Source organism: Curcuma longa, chromosome 5 (assembly GCF_044706935.1).
Source record: "Curcuma longa cultivar G26 ecotype Majalengka, Jawa Barat chromosome 5, ITB_CL_G26_1.1, whole genome shotgun sequence".
Lineage (NCBI taxonomy): Eukaryota > Viridiplantae > Streptophyta > Magnoliopsida > Zingiberales > Zingiberaceae > Curcuma > Curcuma longa.
In genome coordinates, this window is record NC_133865.1 from 4,954,549 (window position 1) to 4,978,097 (window position 23,549).

Below are 23,549 nucleotides of genomic sequence, written 5' to 3' on the forward strand. Positions count from 1 at the left end.
GTGGCTTCAGCTTTGTTTAATATCGTTAATCCCCCTTTGTTCCAAGTGGACATTGAGAGAGAAATAAAACAAGGATGAAAGATTAGAGTCTAAATCAATCTACAAAACTTTGTTTGGATGGCTTAAAAATAGGGCTTCATAAGCTTATCTATAATTCTTTGGTAGGACTAGATGAAGAGAAAGCTATACTTGATGACTTATTATTTTTCAGTAAAAAGTAAAATTTGCCCTCTCAACGGTGCTGCACGATTGATATCATCATCTGTAAAAAAATAAATCAAAAAATTATAGTTTGATGATCTACTCAACTTCCCTAACGATAACAGTGGCTCAACATGTGATGAACTTGTTCGATTGGAGAATGAACACCAACTCTTCTTCTCCACAATCTCAATCAAACAAGTCTAACCTTTCCCTGCCTTTCAATTCCCCTCCCTCCAACAAAACACATCTACAACACCCAACAGGTCACATTGATTAGATCGTTGATCATGCACATTCTTATTGCTTTGTCATAAGTAGATCGTAACCTAGTGGCTCTGGAACAGACAAGATAGCACGGATCGTCACGCACCATGCATATGCAGGCTTTCAAACTTTCAAAGTGGCGTAGCAGTCAATCTATTACTGCCATAGAATCTATTATTGGATCAGATGTGGGTCTACACTCCACTAGCATCAGATCAGATGTGGGATCTAGACATCAAAAGATGTTCCCCTTGGTTTGCTGATCATCACTTTGTCTGCAGGAAACAACGTGAACTGTTGTGCGTCCAACAAAAACACACCGCGCCCACCTGCATCCACCATGCCTTTTGCACTCGAAGGTGCGTTTGGTGGGAATCTCAAACATATATGCGAGCCATGCTATGCATATCGAACTCTCCGAGCGTGATTGATCGACCGAGAACGACGACCTATACACAAGAACTGTTGGTGGGGCTGTACCTAACTTGGTAAGGAACCAATTACTGCTCTCTGGTGAGTGGAAGTCCCCGTCAGAATCGTCGATCGCAAGTCACATGGCACAACATTTACCTATGGCTTCGTCCTTTCCAGTTTCTTTTCATTCATGGCCTTCGGTGGTGGGACGGTGGAAAAGGTGCATCACCAAACCCTGCTCGAGTTCATAACTCCAACCTTCTTCTTGATTTTCCTAGTACTCAGATTCCTTGATTCGCCTTACTGTCGACTGCACGAGCATTGGAATATTGGAGCAAGACAAAAGCAATCTGGAGTGGCAATTCACCTAATCCTAACCTATTCGTTAATTAAGAGTTTGTTTACAGGACGATGACGACGATGAGATGCTGTTCCATGCTACTTGTAGTGCCAAAGCTGCAGCCTTTTCAAGTTCATTTCATGCCTGTGGAATCGGATTTATCTGTGTCTCTATTTAGAGGAAAGCTGCAAAAGGTAACTGAGAGCATTAGTTAAAGGACTGGAGTTTGTGCTTAGATCCCTTGATTAGCCTGGATAGGACAACCATTCTCCTGCAAAGGAATACCAGTCACTTCTGAGTTCTGAGGAATGCCATTAAACTGTGGGCATATTTGGATCATATGGAAATAATTAGCCTTTTTTAAAAAGTTTATAAAGGTTTCGGTGTGATTGTTCTTTCAATTGTGATAGTTTAATAAGTTGGTTGGATTCCTTAAAACTAACTTTGAGTTTGTTCTTTCTATAGTTACTTTTCTTTCTCTCTTTAGTGGGCTCAACAAAAGAGCATCCATGGGGAAAGGAGGGGATAATGTCATTATTACGGGTGAATATGGAAGGATGGATATTGCCTTTCTAGATGGAAAAAAGAAGATGATTTTAAATATTCACTAAATAATCATTTTAAATGAGACAATGAGATAAACCTTTATATATAAATAAAAAACAATATCAAAATTGATAAATTTTTTCACAAGCTAAAAAGTTTGACAGAAACAAGGGATTTCTAGTAAGATAAAACTTATCCAAGCTCTTGGTTATACTTTGAACACTTGGTCTCAATGAGTTATAATCAAATCAATGCCTTTTCAAAATAATGTGAATTGATGCCCAACACATTTTAAGATTCCTTAGACACTATAATATAATGTTTACCTCTAAAAGGCTGGTTTCAATTGACTAGTAGTACATAATTTGATCAATGAAATCTATTGATACTATTCTCAATTGATCCGAACATCGCTCCTAGTTGATCGGCCATAATTTAGTCAACTAATTAAGGTTATCCAGTTGATCAATCTCAAATAAACTTATTTCATCTCAAGTTTAGTTTATTAGAATTTTAGGACCATAATTGTAATTATAAATGTCTAATATCATCAATTAAATAAATCATAAATTAATATGGTTAAATTTAGAATTAAAAAATTGACTTAAGAGTTTAATTGTCATGAATAGAATAGTGTGAATACCACATATGTAATTTCTGATTTGTTGAGGGGTCAAATTAAAAATAAACAAACTTAAGCAATTATAAATATGAGTTATGGTCCCAATTTGCAGAATGACGATTTTATTTTGTACCCCATCAATAAAACTCTCTGAGGTAAAGGAAATCTATAAATTAAAAATTATTATCTAAAATCGACTGCAAACTATGAATTCTGTTATGCTTTCATGATTCTGATTATTATGTTTGTGATTTTTTAAAAATTGAATAGAGTTTAAGATTTTGTATTGAGATTTTTCAATCAATTCCAAATTCTTAAGAAATTATTTTGTTTTCGTTTATCATACGACTACTGTTCTGTCTTTCCATCTGCTCCTTCATCGTCGGAAATGGGAAAAATTCAATTTTGAGATAAGGCTACCGGAATACGGTATAAATCAACCAAATCTAGGTCAATTTTTTATGGCATAAGGTGACCCACATAGGGGCGACCATGATGGGATGAGTGGTTGTTGAAAATCGTCGTCGGAAAGATTGTAGTTTTAGATCTTGCGATGCAATGATTTAAAAAAAAGATGAATCAACCATTTTTCCAACGGATTGGAGGCTGGAGACAACGTATCATTGGTCGTTTCGTTATGGGCTATCGTCAATTGATAGTAGTTCAATCGAAAGGAGCGACAACGACCAATTGGTGGTTTTGGAAAGTTATGTCGATTTGGAGATTATGAACAGTTGGCGTGGTTTCAAATTTTAAATTTTGATATTAAAAAAATAATTAAATAATTTTATAATATTAATTTAAATTTTTGATTGGATTGTTTGGGTTCTATTAATATCTATTATTTCAAATTATGATAAATTTGAATTATGCGTCGCCAAAGTGACCTCTTTATTTAAATTTAATTTTATTTGAAACATTGAGATATTATTGAGATATTAAATAAAGTACAAATGTGTATATTTATGTAAGTTTTAGTCGATCCAAAGGAAGATTTATATTTATAAAATTACATATTTACTTGTGATAATAAACACGTAACATATATAAAAATTATTTGTTATTTTTTATGAATATAATAAATTGATCCAAAGATAGATTTATTATTTATCATGCATTATTATTAGTATTTGATTATTACACAAGAGTGTCACTTATAAATAATATTACTGTGCAAAGACTTGATATTATTATTGCACTAGATATCTTTAGATGAGATTTATCATTTATTTTAATTTACTTGAACTGAGCATGTTATTTATATTAATGTTCTCTTTATAGTAAATGTTACTATTATTTTTGCTAACCTAAGTTTAATGTCGATCCTTGATGAGACAAATTTTAAGGATTGGAAGGAGCACATTCTATATGTTGAGAATATTTAGCTTGCCACAAACGATACAGGTATGTTAAACAACACCAAGAGATTTCTATCTAAATATTTTGAAATAAAATATCTTAGTAATGTATCTTTTATATACACTACAAAAAAAAATTGCTTCTGCAACGAATTTTGTTAAAAAATTCATTGCAAAATTTTTTGCAACAAATCTAAATTCGTTACAAATAACTCGTCGCAAATATTAGCAACGAAAATTATTTTTTCGTCGCAAATTTCTGCAACAAAAATCTGGATTTGTCGCAACATTTGTTGCCAACGAAGAGATCCGACCGACAGATTCGCGAAAAAGGCACCGGCGGCGAGAAACGAGCGAGCGAGATCGAGAGGAAGAGGGAGTCGGCGGCGTGTTGCGAGAGAAAACAAGGAGAAATGATTTCAGATCTAGGTTAAGTAAAAAAATTTGGCAACGAAAATGATTCATCACTAAATTTGTTGCAAAATCTGCAACGAATCTGTATTCGTTGCAGATTTTGCACCAAATATCCAAATTCATCGCAGATTTTACAACGAATATCCAAATTCGTTGCCAACTCTCCAACGAATCTGTATTCGTTGCAGCTTTTGCAACGAATATCCAAATTCATTGCCAAATCTACAACGAATACAAATTTCGTTGCAGATTTAGCAACGAACAGAAAGTTCGTTGCAAAATATGCAACGAATTCATTGTTCGTTGCAGATTTTGCAATGAATTTACTTATTCGTTGCAAAATCTGCGATGAACTCTCTATTCATCACAGACTTAGCAACGAACCTAGAGTTCGTTGTCAAAATTCTATAGATCTCATGTTTTGGCGCCAATTTGACCACGAATAAATTTTTCGTTGTCTATTTGCGACGAATGTCGGATTCGTCGCAAATTTGCAACGAATTTAGCAATGAATATTTCGTTTGCAACGAAATTTGTGACGAAAATTATATGTTGCTAAATTTGCAACAAATATATTTTCGTCGTAAATGTTGTTGCAAATTTGCGACGAATTTCATTTTTGTTGCAGATTCTATTGTAAATTTGCAACGAATATTTTTCGTCGCTAATATGCTATTTTTTTGTAGTGATACTAGAAATGCAAATATACCGAGATCGTTCTCAAGATATTCTTGGATTATCATAAAGGAGCTATATCGATAAGGTGCTTAAAAAGTTTGGTGTGTAAGATTGTAAACCAGGTAGCACTCCGGTTGCTAAAGGAGATAAGTTTATTTTTAAACAATGCCCTAAAGGAAGCCTCAAGACTCAAGAAATCCAAAAATTTCCTATGCTTCAGTAGTAGGAAGTCTTATGTATACTCGAATTTGTATGTGTCTATATTGCGTACATTGTCGAAGTGTTAGGCAGATATTTGAGCAATCTAGGAATGGATCATTAGAGAGCAACAAAGAGGGTAATGAGATATTTAAAGAAAACTAGTTATTACATGCTCATATATAATGTTATATTTGAGAGGTGTCCTAAGGCAATCGCTTTATGGTTGTATTATTTATTGGATAAATAGAAATTTACTATTTGAGTATACATTCTCTATGTGTTTGATTGGATCTTAAACTCATTTACTGAATGTCCATATATGATTCATAGCATGAGAGAATTTATAATTAAATCACAATTAATGAACATCTCTACATGTGTAATTATGAATGTATTGAAATTATCCTTAGTCGATGAATTGATGAGCACAGACGTCATTGATTTTATTGAGACTAGCACGTTTTAAACTCCTTGTTTATCAAGCTATTGTTCTTGCTAGATGGAAACATTGGATGTTGAGAGTTAAACGTGGATGCTAGTTAAAGGTAATTAATTCATTGGTGTGATCTACTATGAGACTTCATATGATTATATATATATGTCAATGAAGATCTCAGTACAACTTAAGTGCGAGTTTCCTTTGACTTGCAGTATTTAAGTCATCTTAGTCATAGAAACTTATATTTTGACATATTAAGCAAACATCTCCAAGGAGGTGTGGACCCGAGATAATTGGGTATAAGTCAAAGTGCCCGAAGGTGTTTGGATAATCCACAGAAGATTCACCGCTCCTTAAAAAAGAAGATGTATACTTTGCGACTGTTTATTAGAATTGTTACTGAAAATCTTTGGTCAAAGCATCACATATCAAGAGTATGATACTCTTAGACACATGTACAAGTAACTTGAATCAATAAGATAAGAAAGCAAGCTAGGGTTAGGTGTGACGTAGTTAGTCTAGTAGGGACTGACACATATAGACCATGTTCTAAATTAAGCGGGTATAAGATGGTGAAAGGAATGAAGCACGTTTCATTGTAGCTGCTGAAGGGTTTAAAAATGATTCTGAAATCAATCGTTGATTTTTCGATCAATTAGGGATCATAATGTACTACTAGGTGTCACTCATAATCGTAATTAATGATTAATTACGAACGACCAACATAATCGAGAATCTATTGGGTCAAACACACTATAAGTTTTTTAAAAGGACTTAAAACAAGTTTGAGAATTGAATTCTCAGAACGAGAGAAATAAGTCTGGTTGGATCAGATAAAAAGACAAAAATGATGGAATTTCATCTCATAAAGATGAAACGAACCAAATTGATTTGGTCCTTGATGGAAGATATTTTGGTAGATCGAAAGTGTTGATGGATTTCATCTTATGAAGACGAAATGAGCAAAACTGATTTGGTTCAAATCGGAGGTGTTTTATTTACTGAATCAAACGATTTAATTTTGAACCAAATTAAACTAACTTGGTTTAGTTTGAATCGAACTCAAGTTAATCGACATATGAGGTTTTGGGTACTGAGCGAATTTTGAATTGAATCCAAATCTAATAAAATATTATATGAGATATAATATTGGAATAGGAATGAAAGGTTAAGGTTAAATCCTAATGGGTAGGATTAATCACAACCATTCAAATATCAAATCCACGGTTGCTACAGTAAACACTAATTTGCTACAGTAATCGGTTCATCGGTTCGCTACAGGGAACCTTAGGGTGAACTCGATTCATCCCTTTCTTCTCCTCCCGATTGCGCGTGGCCAGCCTTCTTTTCTTCATCCCTAATTGCGTGTGAGAACAGAGGAAAGGAAATCACGATTTTGGGAAAATCACGCGATGTCTCCCAATCGTGCACCACAAAAGTAAGGATCCGACTTTCCTTCTCCGCTCAATCCTGATCGCGTGCAACAAGAACATGGAACCGCGATCTTTTCCTCGCGATCTCGAGATCGCCGGCATGGAAATTGCATGAATCGTGATTTAAGTTGGCCGCGATCAGGAACCTGGGACATCACCCTAGCGCGCCGCTTTCTTCTTCCTCCTGAGTGCCATGTTTCTCCCTCACGAGTACACCCGTCGCCTTCTTCGTGAGAGCAGCCGAAAAACCCAAGATGATCGGAGCCCTAAGCGCGTAGAGGAACTGAAATCACACATTTTGGGGTCCTCTACTCTGCATTGCCGACCGCGGGTGTAGAGACGCCCAATCGCGATCTCTGTCTTCCGGTGGGTCGCCGGCCTTCAAGGCTTAATTACGATTTTGCCTACCTCACTCGCAATGTTCTCCTCATTCGAATGTACCCGACCGTGAGAGAAAAGACCGGATCGCGATTTATGCCTGTGGGTGTGTCGGCCGCCTCTTTGTTGAAGCTTGGTCCACCGCTCTCGGACAGGTGTAATCGATAAGCTGACTGTTGTTAGTTTCGAGAGAGTGGTGATCAGAAAGCCCTAATCGATCGCACGCCAGCCTTCTCCCTCTTCCATGTAAACAGTCCATCACCGATCTCCGACCACCAAGCTTGTGAAGCTACCGGTGCCGGAGTTCTTGGTGAAGAACTATCCAGCAGCCATCGATCAGAGCCTTAGTGAAGAGTTTTTCTTTCTAGCAATCGCTAGTCACTAGTTCGTCGTCGGAAATTATTTCCAGCCATTGGAACTTGTTGTCCACGGCCAACGATCTATTTGCCACAGTCGAGCTTGCTCCTTTTCGTGTGTCGCTTACTGTTTAACACTGAAAGCTTGTGAAGTTTCTGGAGATTATTCCAAAAGTTTCGGCCATTTGCCCTAAATCGACGATCAAAGGTTGACCACTAGAAACTACGTCGAGAATTCGATTACCGACAATAGTTAGAAAGCCCCGGAGATGAATGCGATGTGTGTTGTTGTGTGTTTCCAATGTTAGGATTTTCTCTCGTATCGATCATTGTTGATCGTCAACTAGTACCGAAGATGATGATGTAACTCGCGACTTCGGAAGCCGTCTGGACGAGAGCTTAGCGTAGATCACCAGTAGAAGCAGAGCTTCAATAGAGTCACTCAATTGATGTCATTCCCAATTCCGCTCAACGTCATATATCAGGTATGTCTAGAATAAATTATTATTTTTTTAAAAAATTAAAATTTTAGGTATGTCATGTAAACACGCGCAACATCATCTATCATGCATGTGTGTGTTGCGAGTGTTGTACTAATTAGATTTAATTATTATTTTATTTTCCGCTGTGGACGTCTGTGAAACGTGTAAACATGCACAACGTACCAGGATGATCCCAACATATAAGAGGTCAGATACGGTTATATCTTGAAATAATTAAAAGAGGCTCAGTTATAAATTTTAAAACTTGTTGGACCTTTATGTAAAAAGGCAAATAAAGGGTGAATGTTTTTTTCCTCATGACTTTTTCTTTTTTTTCCCTTTAAAACCTCTCTAATCCTAAACCCTAATCTCCCCAAAAATAATCTCACCCTCAAACTCTTCACACCACCGCCGCCATCGTCGTCCTTGCTCTCTGTCGTCATCGTCGCTATCGCCATCCTTACTCCTTGTTGTTGTCATTGTCATCGCACGTCATCGTAGTTGTTGCATGTCGTCGCAGCACTACCAACATTTCACAGCATCAAGCGCGAGTGGATATTTAATTGAGGTGGAGGTTTTTGCTTAATCTCTCTCGATTTTCTTTCTTGTATGATTAAACTGTTGGATCCCTTTTTGTTTGATCTTTTGTTGATTCCAAACTCAACAACATCCAAGAATTTCTTAGCTCTGTTCGATTGCTAATTTCGCTCAAAGTATATGATACAAATCAATTATATGTAGCGTATAAAATACTATCAATTTTATTTAGATTTTCATACGTGAGAAGTAAAATTCATTTATTTTTGATTGTTCTTATTAAAAGGTTATTTCATTTACAAGTTATTGTATATGTCACTGTAAGGATACCTCCTTATGATAATAAATAAACAAAAGAAATTCATTCTATTAGCAAATATTAATAGATGATATGTTTCTTTTGTTATCCGTATGGTTGATTTTTATCATGCATGTTGCTTGTCTTTTCTTATGGAATCTATGAATTTTTTCTAAGAATTAATAATGAAAAAGGAGATAATTTGAGTTATGAGTTATGATGAGAAAATAAGAAGGGATGAATATAATTAATATATTATATTCTTGTAGTTTTTATAACTGAAATAAGTAATATAATTATATGAGAGAATTTCGGCTCAACGCTCATAGGAAGTATATGACTTCTCAATAATTTAATTGAGAAGTGAATATACCTCTCGTGTCATGGAACTCAGTTCTAATTGTTATAAAAGATATGAGATTCATTATATCAGAGTAATGAGTGAAATAACTCTATAAATATAGGACTCTTTGCTCTACAATTCGAAAGAGCTTTTGAATCTTTATGTGTGTGCCTAAACTTTGAACAAATTGATATAAAATTTTCCTCACAGGGTGGATTGTAGGTCATTCATCCTATTTTTATGTGAGGCATCTCACGTAATAGATTGCAGATCGTCCATTCTATTTTCATGTGAGATATTTTTCGAGTGGATTGTGGGTTGTTCACATGAGCTATGTATGTATAGATGCATACTTACGACGCAATTTCATTACGGGTGAATTGTAGGTCGTTTACTTTGTTATATGATGCATCTCTTTCAAGTGGATTGCAGGTCGCTCACTTTGATATTTTTTTCATTTATACGTGATGAGTTTATATTAGGAGGAAGGTAGATTGTTCACTTTTACTTAAACAACACCTTCTTGATGAGTATATTGTATATTGTTCGTACACTCAATAAATCATATTGAGTTGTCGAATAACATAATAAAATAATGAAAATTTATGATATTAATTAAGAAGAGAATAAAAGACAAATGAAATGGAAAAAAAAAAAAGATAAATGATAAATGATATTATTGCCTCTTTAATACTATTTTTCATGCATGTATATAGTATCTTCATTTTGCATTTTGTGCTCACTATCCCTTTTCTTTGTCCTCAGGTTAATTATTAAAAAATATATATAACACTAATAGAGTTATTCTAGAGGTATGCATGTAGTCAGGTTATTTAATTTTACTCAGTATTTTACTATAATATTGTTACAGTTTACGCTCAGCCAATGGCGGAGCCAGCCCGGGTAATTTACCCGGGCTGATTCCAAACTACCCGGGCTATGCTCTTTATTTTTTCAAAATTTTCTTTCTTTTACTCATAAATCCAAAAAAAATTATTCTTTAATGGTATTGGGCCCCGGGCTACAACCCGGGTACCTTTTAAGGTGGCTTCGCCCTTGCACTCAGCGAGCGAAGCTAGCGTCGTGGCAAATCTAATTTGTGCGGGGTGTGACAGATACTCTTGAGATCATGAGATATTTTGTCTTTGATTTCGCGAGATGCCAAGATAATACGAGATCTACTTTAAGCTATGTTTTTTTGTTGGTTGGTGAAGCTATCTCTTGGAGAAGTGCTAAACAGACACTGATGGCTTCTTCCACCATACCATCAAAGTTTATAGCATATTACGAGACATCTAATTATGGAATATGGTTAAAAAATTTTATCTTTGGATTGTATATTTTGGGAAGGATTGTGAAACAATTAAAATTATTTTATGATAATAGATCAACTGTATTATATTATGCAACTACAATAAAATTGTGATAATAATTTGTTATAGTTTTTTTATATATGAGTTATAGTCATATTATTAATAATGTTTAATAATAAGAAATAATATTAATTTATAACTATAATCGAGCATAATAAATAATACTACTATTAATTTATAATTATATTTATTGCGTACTATATTATTTTTTTAATTGGGATTGGCATGCAAGTTGTGATTAGTCCAACAAATTAGTGTCTGATTTGACTTCAGATTAAGTCTCATTCGTCACGTTAAAGATTAAGATGGAGATTGGATTGGGTTAGTCAAACATACCGGTTGTGTCTCTATCATCTAACACTTTAATTTGTTAAAAATGGACCATGTTAAGCAGTGCAATTAAAATCGAATCGGATCAAACTAAGCGCATCCAATTTATCTATTTGACAACTCTAATGCTTTATTTGTTTGGAAGCGCAGACAAGGAAAAGAAGATTGCACATCCTTTTCTTATCCACAATATAATAATGATAGAATATAGCTACCGTGTCCAAAATAAGAAAAATGTGATTTGACTAAATATGTCCATGCGATAATCATGTTTGATGATTTTAAAAGCACACACCGAAGATGTAAAATTTTGTGGATGTTCGTGGATAACATTTTTATTGAATCCATAATAAATTTATAAAGAAATAAAACTTTTAAAATAAATAAATAAATAAATTTATAATATCAAATCGATCGATTAATTGAAAAAATCAGTGGAAGTAAAAGTATTGATAAAATAAATTTAATTTCCAGAGCATATCCCCAAAATGAAGTTGATAAATTCCGATCTAACCATTTCCATAAGAGTCCTATTCTCGCTCCGCCATTATCTATTGGGGTGTACCAGGTGCAAACAATTGGAATTGAATCCCAGCCTCTGATAAGTAACTCATAAATTCTCCTAAGAGGTACTCAGCTACCACGATCAGACCGTATCGGATAAGTGTACCATGATATTTGTCCACATCAGCCTTGTATTCTTTGAGTCCAGCATCCTTTGATTACGCTTCCATTTGGAGAAAAATTTTTTATAAATACACCGTAGTTGAGGATTGAATCATAAGCAAGTGTATGGGTACAATAAACTTAATTTAAAGATAAGCCCACGTGGTATTGGCCAATGGAAAAAGCGAGGGCTAAATGGATTCCAACGGCTACTATCAATTAACAATGATCATCATCGCCCGCCATAAAACTGATCCGCGAGGCACCACAACGGTTCTTCCTCGTCTTCTTTCCGTTCCTTCCTTGATCTCCCAAATTCCACCGACCACAAGAAGAGCCAGAAGAAGAAATGGGATCCCTTGCCCGATCCGATTCCGACCTCTTCACCTCCACGGAGATGGACGCGGCGGATCAGCTCGTGCAGCTCAGCAGCAGCGCCTCCCTCGCCGCTTCTTCCTCCTCCTGCTCTTCCAGCTCCTCCTGGCCGCGATCCGTCAACACCGACGCTATCTTTTTGGATGTCGGCGAGGAGGAGGAGGAGGATGAAGAGGTCGGATTGCGGCGGAGGATGAACCGGTACCGCACGGTCGCAGATCTCTACGCCGCTACGGAAGCCATCGCCGGAGGGAAGCGATCGAGGAGATGAGTTCGTGGGCAAACCTGAACCTGATCAGCCAGCGCCTGAGGATTGTAAGATGAAACTTTGTACATAATCTTTGGAGACATCGATCGGTACGTTCGAAAGATCAAGAAGGACTTGATTTGTCGTTGTCGATATTGACCGGCCTCTCGATCGTTTCATGCTTGCTCGATTGAACCTGTCTGTGCGAGTCGATTCTTCACTTCTCCGATTCAATAGGTGCAAACTAATCGAAACTTCGTGAGTTTTTCAAATCGACTTAGAAAATATTTAATCCATATTTAAAATATATATTTAATTTATATTTAAAATTATTGAATTCGAGTCATTCCATCAAATTAATCCTTAAAATAATTTAAGTCTATTGGAATCATTTGAACCATTCCCTTTTAAATTATTTTGAATTATAATTTAATTTTGAATTAAAATTATTTATATTTTTAAATTTTAATATATATATATATATATATATATATATATATATATATATATATATATATATTTCAAATTCAAACTCAAATATTAATATTTTCATACTATTCAACACTGTTAGTTCGCAATCCTAGTAGCAACAAATGAGATCGTTAAACAGGTTCGTTGGATTTCCATATGCACAATGAGACTAAACATGACCCATCTAGGTAGAGTAGCTTCCGAACTCCAACATGATACACTAAGATTATTTAGTGATTACGTAGATGTCTGGTAAAAAAGAGAATATAAAAAATATGATAAATATAATTATCGATTAAATTTTGAAAGTATTTCATAAATCCAAATATTAAACCCTCGACCTCCTACTTCGGTCTCGCTTTCTAAAGCATGTGTCGACCTCCCGCTCTAGTCTCGATATGCTTCTTGAAGCATGTGTCAACCTCCTGTTCTGGTCTCGATATGCTTCTTGAAGCATGTGTCGACCTCCTGTTTCGGTCTCGAGTATGCTTCCTCAAGCATGTGCTGACCTCCTGCTATGACTTTGGTATTCGATTTTGGTATGCTTTCTAAAGTATGTGTCGACCTCCTGCTTCGATCTCAGTATGCTTCCTAAAGTATGTGTCGACCTCCTGTTCCAGTTTTGGCATGCTTCCTGTATCACGTGCCGACCTCATGACTTCCGGTCTTGACACGCTTCCTGCATCACGTGCCGACCTCATGATTTGGTTTTGACACACTCCCTGCATCACGTGCCGACCTCATAACTCGGTCTCGGCATGCTTCCTCAATCCGGGATCAACCTCAAGCACGTGATTCCTATATAAAGACATGATCGTTCCATTTAAATCGCAGAGCATAGAACTGATTCTCCCGTAAAAGTGGAAACACCTTCTCAAATATATGTAAACGGACAAAATCTTTCCAGAAGAGAACAAGTATGTCAGAATATTTCTGAAATGGTTACTAATATTTTAGAAAATCAACTACTATAAAAAGGTAACTCATACTTATAGGCAGAGGTATGCACATATTTACCCTAATTTTTTCAAGTCATTAAACTCCTTCCTCGTACCGAACCCTAACTTAAGAGTCGGAGTGGTTTGTAGGACCCATCCCGGCGCTATTCTAATCCTCTTTTTGAGTACTTTACATGTTTCTTTTTTCTTCTGCAACTTTATTTCAAGAGTGTGCACATCGGCAATCATTGAACCAGTATTGGAACCATTTACGGTGTATTGATCGGAACAAATAGATCAACTCGCCCAGAACGACCAATTTAACATGACCTAATTATTTGTTTTTTATAATTTATATATTTAAAATTTTGAATTGATTAATTTTAGAGATGATCAATTCAATTTCATAAAAATATTTTATCAATAATCAAGATAAATGGAGAAGAATGAATCATATATCACTCCGCAATTAATATTTCAGATTAATGTTTTCATAGCAAAAAAATTACTTCTTAGTATATAGTAGTTAAGAATTGATTTATGAATGTTTGATTAATTATAAAAATATTTTATTATTATGATAAAAAATAAAATCATCATTTTAGCGTTCATATTCTGAGATAAATAAAACAACCCTTTTATACAGAAAAGTACTTTATTGTTGCACAAAATCCCGGAGCCAAATGATTCTCAATAGTCCTGACGACATCCTCCCATCTACTCGCAATCCTAAACCCTCAGGCAGCCGGCCTGCCCAGCCCAAGCTCTGCCCACAGGCCTCCACCCATCAGCCCCTTCCAGCTCCACTCTCCTCGCGGGCTCACGGACTTTGCACAAGGTGGATGGGATGGGAAAATCAAAGCGGGTCAAGCTTTCCACTTCCTTTATTGGATTCGATGCCTGCGACAGCATGCGTAGAGAGGACACAATCTCAAGATTGGCTACTTTAACGAACCATGATCGGCGTACACCGGGCCGTCGCAGGACTCCCCGGCCGTCTCTATTTGGTCTTAATTTCTGCCGCAGGACGTACCCTGCAGTCATGTACGCAGCGCCGACGTCATCCTGCGAGGCCAAGCAGATCATTTGTGCTATTCGCTGCTCCTCAAATCCTGTAATGATATTGAATGCAATCGCCCAACTCCTCCTCCTCCTCCTCCTCCTCCTCCGTTTCCACCGTCCAGTGCACGGCGGCAACATCTGTTCGTTTTGTGTCTTGGGGAAGGGCGATGTCCCAGTGCTCGTGGCGGTCCCGCCGTTAGCCATTAAACTGCCCCTGGCAAGAGCTGGAGGGCCAAGCAGGTGTGTGGGCGCGCGTAGGAGACGAGAGCAGCGAGAGATGGGAAAGGCGAGACTGCTGCTGCTGCGGATGTGGCCTATCACAACGATCCGTATGAGAAAGCAGTCAAATCGAGGGCACGGCGATCCAGGCAGGTAACGCCACCCCCGCACGACAACAATATGGCAGCAGACTATAATTACATCTACCTGAGCCGAGCAATAGCATTTAGTAGGTTTTTAAATTATTATTAATTGATTCCCCCACGTAAACTTTTATATCACAAAAATAAAATTATATATTAAATAATACAAACTTAATTTATATATTTTAAAATCATCATTTATTTAAATTTTAAATCACCTGCATCATCAGTGTGAAATCATAATTAATATAATATACGTAATAATTATGAAATATTAATATGTTCATAAAAGTGCCTTTTTTTCATAAAAAATAAAAGTGAAATATCTTTTTAATAATTTGAAAATAAAATAAAATCATTCTTTTGATTTTTACCCTTTTAAAAATTTGTATAGTATAATTTAACAATCAATTAAAAAAGAGCTTATTTTTTTAAAAAAGATAATGTATTTAATTCATTGTTATTTAAACTGCTGATGTGTGCTATTCAAGAATATATATATATATTGATAAATTGATTAAAACTTAATTGAGTTTTATTTTTGTGTTAAAAAATATGATGTTTAATATATTATTTAAAATTTGTGTAATGTATTTCAATAGCCAACTAAGTTTTGACTAAAATTTTTAATTAATGTACAAAAATAATAATCAACAATATAAAAAAAATCTAAAAGAGATCACAAACAATTATAATACACATTATTTCCAACACAACGTATTAGCATAAAAAAGTATTTACATCTAACACAATATATTAGCATACAATACTAATTAAAAAATATTTGAATGGCAAAAAAAGTTATATAATTTTTGAAAATTATGTTAAATATTCTAAATAACAATCAGATGCATTATTATTTTTATATTTTTTATTTTAAAATTGTTGTCACTCAATCAAAACTTAATTAAATATCAAAATATATTATATAAAATTTTAAACTTATATTACAAATCTTAAATAATAGCAAAATGCCCCAAGGCACCCAGCACAATCTTTAACCCTCACTGTTTGATGCTGTTTGCTAACTGACAAAGTAACGTCAATTTCCCCCTCCTTCTTCCTCTTCTTCTATCTTTGACTTTCTCTCTCTCTCTCTCACACACTCGCTGCTCAGTTAATGCTGGCTCAAAGCTCCTCCTCCTCCTCCTCCTGCCCTGCGCTTCGGCTTCAACGCAAGGATAAACTCGTCTAAGTCCGTCCGAAACCCCATTTTTATCGGCCAAGGAAACACCAAATGGGGGGCTGTGCAGCGTCCAGGCTTGGGTTCAGCGGCGAGGAGGAGGGCCCGGTGGCGCTCTGCCGCGAGAGGAAGCGCCTCATCAGAGCGGCGGTCAACTGCCGCTACGAACTGGCTGCTGCTCACGCCGCCTACATCCACTCCCTCAACGCCGTCGCTGCCGCAATAGACATTTTCGTCTCCCGCATGTCCGCTCCGACTCCCTTCCTCATCACCCTCCCTGACTCCTCCTCCGCACCCCCGGCCATTTCCTCCCCTCCATGCGTCTACCTCCGCCAGACGCCGACGGAGCCAAAGATCGAGTCTTTGCCCTGCCACGCCTCCCCTCCGCCCGCGAGCTCGAAGTCCACAGAGGCGGCCGAGTCAGTGGAGGAGGAGGTGGAAGAAGATAATAAGAGGGGTGGGGAAACGAGCTGCGGTCACTTCTTCTCCGCGACAGGGCCAATGCCTCCGTCTCCTCCACCGGAGGTGTTCGGTTGGGGACTTCTTTGGCCCGTTCGATGAGGTCCAACGGGCAGCGGAACCGGCAGTTGCGGTGGGACGACTCGACCGGAGCTCAGATGAGTATTTCAGGGCGGTTAGAGAGCAAGAAGGCATTCCGGATCTCGAGGAAGCGGATGAATATGAAGAAGAAGAGGAGCTAAAAGGTGAGACTTTGGGTGCGGAAAGGGTGCCCGACTGCGGCGGCAACACAGAAGTGGTGGAGGTCGTCGCAAACCAAGAAGAAGATTTGGCTTTGTCCGAGAAGGCAAGAGAGGGCAGAGATCTACTGCAAGCGCTGAGAGAAATCGAGGACTACTTCATCAAGGCGTACCATTCAGGGAAGGACCTCTTAAGGATGTTGGAGTGCAACTTTGTTCAACACCAACCAGGGCATGAGGAGACAAAAGGTTTGGTAACATTTTCACACGCTTGTATGTGCTTTTTTTTCACTGGGTGCTCAAAAGATGGAACACAAAGGGTAGTAGGAACAATTTCTTCTCCCTTAAATGGTCCTTGTGTTGGCTATCTTTTGGCCCTGTGAGTCTAGCCTTATTGATCTCTGTAGCTCTACCATTTTATTTATCAACAGTCTTCCTTGTCATTCTTAAATGAATACTAAGGATTACAATTCCTATTTACCAAAGAAAACAAGAAGTTTTCCTTCTTCATCACTCAGACAAACGCTTACAAGTTTGTAATGATCTGATCCTTTGATTCTTAGCTTAAGGCACAGTTTTCCTTGAAATATCATATATCAAACTTTACTGATTCCGTGTGTGCATCATAATCTTTGATCTAGAGAACTCGTCGAAAGTTATTCGAGCTATTACATGGCATCGGTCTGCATCGTTCTCGTCCTCTCATAGAAGTCCAGTTACTTCGAGCTCCAACGGCGCATCTTGGGCAGAAACTACAAGCGAACTTTTGGACGACTATGTTGGAATGGAGTCTGGAAGTCATTCACAGACTCTAGGAAGATTGTATGCTTGGGAGAAAAAGCTGTATGAAGAAGTGAAGGTACTTTGTGCGTCCTTGGAATTCTCTGGATTCTATACTTTTTGCGAGCTAACAATTCTCCTGTCCAACTAAAACCTTCTCTGGTCTCTGTTATCACAAAAGGCGAGTCTTTTTTCTCCCATAAATATTGATTGACATTTCACAGCATCAGGCTAGTTGAGTTCCTTTATCAAAAAGTACAAAGATATGTAGCTTTTGATCTCTCAAGCATGAATTGTATATGTCCAATTTTATGTAGCAGCAATAAATCATTTTCATGACAGCTTCACAGTAATGTGCAAATATTTCCCTTACAATGATGTCTGAGAAATTTCTCTCTATCTATATTTTGCTTGATGCATTGGTTTGGTTTCTAGGCTGGGGACCAGGTTTGGCAAACTTACTTGAAGAAATGCATGCAACTAAGGAACCAAGAAGCCAAGGGATCAAAATCAAGCTCTGTGGACAAAAATAGAGCTATTGCAAGAGATCTACATGCAGGAATATGTGTTGCACTACGAGCTTCTCAATCGATATCACAGAGATTAGAGAAATTAAGGGACGAAGAACTGCAACCACAAATCATAGAGCTTCTACAAGGGTAAGAAGAATGATATCCTGAATTTATGAATCTTAATTAGTAATTGGCATCATTCTCTTCATTGTTGCTTCTTCTGTAGTTTGTCCCGGATGTGGAAGACAATGTTGGAGTCGCATGAAACTCAGAAACATATAATGTTTGAGGTGAGCACATTCATATGCCCGGCACATGGAAAATTCACTAACAATACGCATCGTCTTGCCACCGTTACCCTCGAGGCCGAGCTTCGCAACTGGAGGTCATGCTTTATAGTCTATGTTGCAGCACAGAAATCGTATGTCGAAGCTATTCATGGTTGGTTATCGAAGTTTTTTGCATCTGATGTGGAATACTATTCCAGAAGTAGAACGTTATTTCCTTCCTACAGAGCTGGAACACCTCCTTTGGTTATCATGTGTCATGAATGGCTGACCTTACTAAGGAAGCTGCCTGACCAACCTGTATCCTCTGGCATGAGAAGTTTCATTAGAACTGTGCAGGGCCTATGGATTAAGCAGGGGGAAGAACAGCAACAGAAGAGAAAAGTCGATCGGCTCACCAAAGAGCTCGACCGCAGGGTTCTTGCCCTGCAAAGGGAAGAGAGCAAGGTTGTGGAATTCAAGCTGTCTGAAAACAATCCTGATTCTGATATGCGACAGCGAGTAGAGTGTTTGTCTGAGAAGAAAGAGCTGCTAGACATGTTCAGGAAAAAATTGGAAGCTGAGAAAGCGAAACATCGAGATTGCCTGCGCAAGACCCACGAAATCACCATCAACGGGTTCAAGATCGGATTGGCTAGCATCTTCGAATCGCTAACGCAATTCTCAAAGGATTCAGTTAGCCTGTATGATCTGTTGATGCATGAAATGGCTGAGAAGACTACTTGCATAGAGGCTGTTGGACATGGATGAAGTTGATATCGAATGGCAGGTGTCCTGCCCATCTTTTTGGGGCATGTAAAGTAGGATAAATGTGATTACACTGAGGAATCCTGTAGGCCTTGCCTTATTGCTAGACTTCTCATAAGCATTTCAATTGCCTTCTCAAGCTGCCTTCTTTAAATCCGCTGCTAACTGGTTAAGGCCTATGTACATTTGATGAGGACACTGAGCTGTTGATGTTGTTTAATTGTAGGCCTTTGTAACCTCCGCAATCAGCAAAGGAGAAATCAATAGAAACGCACAACGTGACCAGCTGAGAGTTTTGTTGTGAGAGGGAAAGGTCAAATCTAAAGGTATATATATGAAGAAGACACACAATACTCTGAATATAAAAATAAATTTTAATAAAGTAAATGTTCCTGTTCGATGCTGTTGATGGTCAAATCACTAGTTAATGATCTGCCATCTCAATATTCGTTAGTCCAGTTGGCGAGAAGAACCTGAGGAAGAAGAGAATTGAACGAGCAGATTAGTAGGGCGTTAGATATTTTTGACGGGGCCATTTTAATGTTCAAGTCAGTCCCTAGAAGTCGCGAGAAAAAGAAAGAAGTAGTGCTTCTAAAATATGGAATTCAAGAGAGAGCTTTTTCATATCTGTTTCGGAGTTTTTATATTTATTGAGAGAGATATCTATGCGAAGGTGCGAGGTAGTTGTGGGGACAGATTCTGCACATTTCTGATAAGCGAGCAGGCAGTATAGCATTTAGGGGATAATGTCTGCAAATTTAATAACCGTCCTATGACTCGAGCATGCGGATTATTCTTGTCCTTTAGTCAAGAATGAAAACCCGGAGGGATAAAGGTTTGACAATCTAGTAACCGTCCTGATTCTGTGACAGAGCTCGCACGCTTGAGCATCTTGGTACTAGGTGTGGCCAGGTTGCCTTTTGGTAGGGAGGTACCAAAGAAGGACCGCGCCGGAGTGGCATAGAGCGATTGGGTTTGTTGAGGCAGAGTCGATTGAGGCCGAGAAAGAGACTGAGCAGCTGAGTATATTAGAACTGATAACAACGAAGGGCAACCGAGGATTGAACTGAGCGAATGGGTGAGTGAGTAGGGTAACTGAGTCTGTATCCGAGTGGCTGAGACAGCTGACTGTCAAGACAACCGAGTGTCGAGTAACCGAGTGACTGAATGAGTGAAATCGTAATTGCATCGGTCATATGAGATTTGATGGTTGATCCATAGATTTATCAGGCTGGATTATTAACTTTCATTTTATCACGTCAGGTATATAAGACCATCTCCAACGGATGCCCTTTTACACCAAAATGGTGTAAAAGTGGCACCATTTCTCTCCAATGGATACACCAAAATGGTGTCCATGAACAGTGCAACACCATTTTAGTGCTACACTGTTCACTTGCACCAAAATGGTGCAAGTGTAATATTAATTAATTAATTAATATAAAAATATTTTTAAATGCTAAAAATACTATAAATATTAATGCATTAAGTAGAATAAATTAATGTATTAAATATCACATGCACGAAAATATTTTTTAATATTATAAATTAATATTATTTAATTTAATTTAATTAATTTTGTAAATTTTATATATTATAAATTTATATTAGTTATTAACTTAAATAAGTAATATGTAAAATATTTATTATATTGCTAAGTTTATAAATATTTTAAAATTTATAATATTGGTAATTTCATAACAAACACATATTTAAAATGTTAAAATGCATAAATATAAAATACATTAATAATTATGATCATAATAAAAATATTTAACAAATTAATATATATATTAAAATTAATATATATTATAAGATGGAAAAATAGAATATTCTAAGGAATATTCTTTTTAGTGTAGGAAATGGTGTCTCTTGATTGGAGTTGAAAAAAAATTTGGTATTGAAATGACACCAATTGATCCGGCTCGTTACCACCCAGCCAAAGGGATAAGGACAACGACCAATTCCCCAAACTTGGCCCCCCTAAAAACCTGCATATTAATGCACCAGGCCGTTAGATGAAGATCGGTAAATCTGAACCATTGATATTCGAAAACCTTCAAAAGATTATCCTTACCATGTCAACAACCAATCACATGCGCCGATCTCCACAAATAACGCTCCCCCTGATATTATATAAACCCTGCAGGTATGAAGGAAGAAAAAGGGGGGCTCTCTCTCTCTCTCCCTTTTTATTTCTCTCTTTATTTCATACACGCATATATTTCTTCTATTTCGGCTCTAACTTGGGCGTCGGAGTGGCTTGCCGGGGTCCCCCCGGCGCCATTCTAACCCTCCTTTTTCTTAGTGATTTTCAGGTCCCCCTCTTCTGGCGATTCTTTCCGGGGAGCGCAGTTCTGATTTGGTGTATAAATCATCCACGGCGAATTGGCCGGAACATTTTGGCGCCGTCTGTGGGAAAACTGAGCTGAGACGCTGGGTGATTACACCGGAAGAACCAGTAATAATCACGGCTCCGTCGAAAAGAAAAGCTACGGCAATCTGAATTTTTCCTCTTGATCCTTTTGACAACAACAAAAAATCTTCTCCGTCAAAAGCTAAGTATTCAAGGATTCATTTCTATTAGACTTATTAATATTATTTTTTGAATAACTTGAATAACATCTTTATGCGATTATGCATATTTAAGAAAGGTTATTTCTAGTGCTCCTCCCTCCGTTAATGCTTGTGCAACTTTTAAAAGCATAGATCTCAATCAAAACCCTATAGCCCTTTGCCTTCCTTAGGTAAAATCCTAGCACGTAGATCCACTTCTCTACTTTTAAATATTCTTCCTTTTTTTTTTAAGTTTCTCCTGTAGATCCTTTTAACGGCGGCTTAAAAACCCCTAACTTTTATTTATTTATTTTTCTTTGTGGCTAATTCATTCCCACCACTGCACTTTGTCTTCGGGCTACCATCACTGATGAGTTCTGACGGCCGAGTAGCCTTCGCAGGCAGACACATCTTCGGTGGTTGCCGCCACCTGCATCATCCCTTCTCACGCGCATGACACACAGGTGCCACGTCTGCACTGCTCGTCGCCACACTAAATGCCTACCACCTCTCCTGATCCACTACGACCTCACAAGAGTTTCTACACGAGGAACCTCTTTTGCCCTCTCCCGAACTATCGATGACCGTCAACATGGCTATGTGGGGCCATCATACCTGGATCAACATCTCCTCCGTCAGTTCCTTCTGCTTGAAACACCAAAAGAGCCTTCACCCATTAGCTATGGGAGATCGGCAACTTCTGCTTCAATTGGGAAGGACTCAATTCTGTGGCCCGTCCTAAACCACTATTATCCTTTTTATTTCAGTTACTTCAATTTTTTGTTTCACAACTTGGACTTTCTTGCATGCATAAGATAGCAATAGACACAAGCAGTTCTATAGTTCATTAAGATTTCTTAGAGTTGACACATTTTATGACAAGAGCAATCAATTACCAAGATTGTAGGAAGTTCTTGACTTACGTGAATCTAAATCAAAAGTTTTTTGTGGTCTCTGAATTTACAGAGAAATTGAGGAGATATTATGCTGATAACTCACCTAGTTATAAATATCATACTTCGTTGTCGTTATTTTATGACTCCGGATAAATTCAATATGACATGATTCACATAAGGAGGATCAACTGATAATCTCATGGAATTCTCACCGGTAAGATAAGTCATTTATTTCTCATAACCTAATTTATGTTTTGCAACACCAACACTCGATATTTGATATATCTAGTAGACGAAATCCTTTCCCTATTCATGCTTAAATCGGTATAAACGTGTCTATCATGATTATCCTCTAACCAAACTATTTAGTTGCATGCTAACATTTTCATTCATTTTTTCTATGGAAATTTCATCACTTCCGACATGTTTCGGCTTTTCATTTGCTAGAATCAACCTTAACTAACACATCAAACAGTCTACTCTTATTTCTATTAGACATGTATTTCTATTTTTATTAACCTTCTATTAGATCGACTTATACAGTGGAGCACCAAATTATTGGTTAGCTCTTTGGACTAATAACAATGCCCTGTCCGTGCCAGAAAAACCTTACATCTTTGACAAGCACAAGCAACAAGACACCTCAGACAATTTGGACCAAACGGTCATCTAGCTTAAAGCTATATTATTCATTTGCATCACATCAAAGGAATATTCTTCTGCTTCTATTGTTTTGGTTGCAGGGAAGGTGCACATCAC

The 23,549-nt window shown here is 37.3% G+C and overlaps 1 pseudogene; it reads left to right on the forward strand.

Annotated features, from left to right (window-relative positions):
- The first annotated feature begins 16,368 nt into the window (after positions 1-16,368).
- Positions 16,369-19,341, forward strand: LOC141830215 (protein ALTERED PHOSPHATE STARVATION RESPONSE 1-like; annotated as a pseudogene).
- The last annotated feature ends 4,208 nt before the right edge of the window (positions 19,342-23,549 follow it).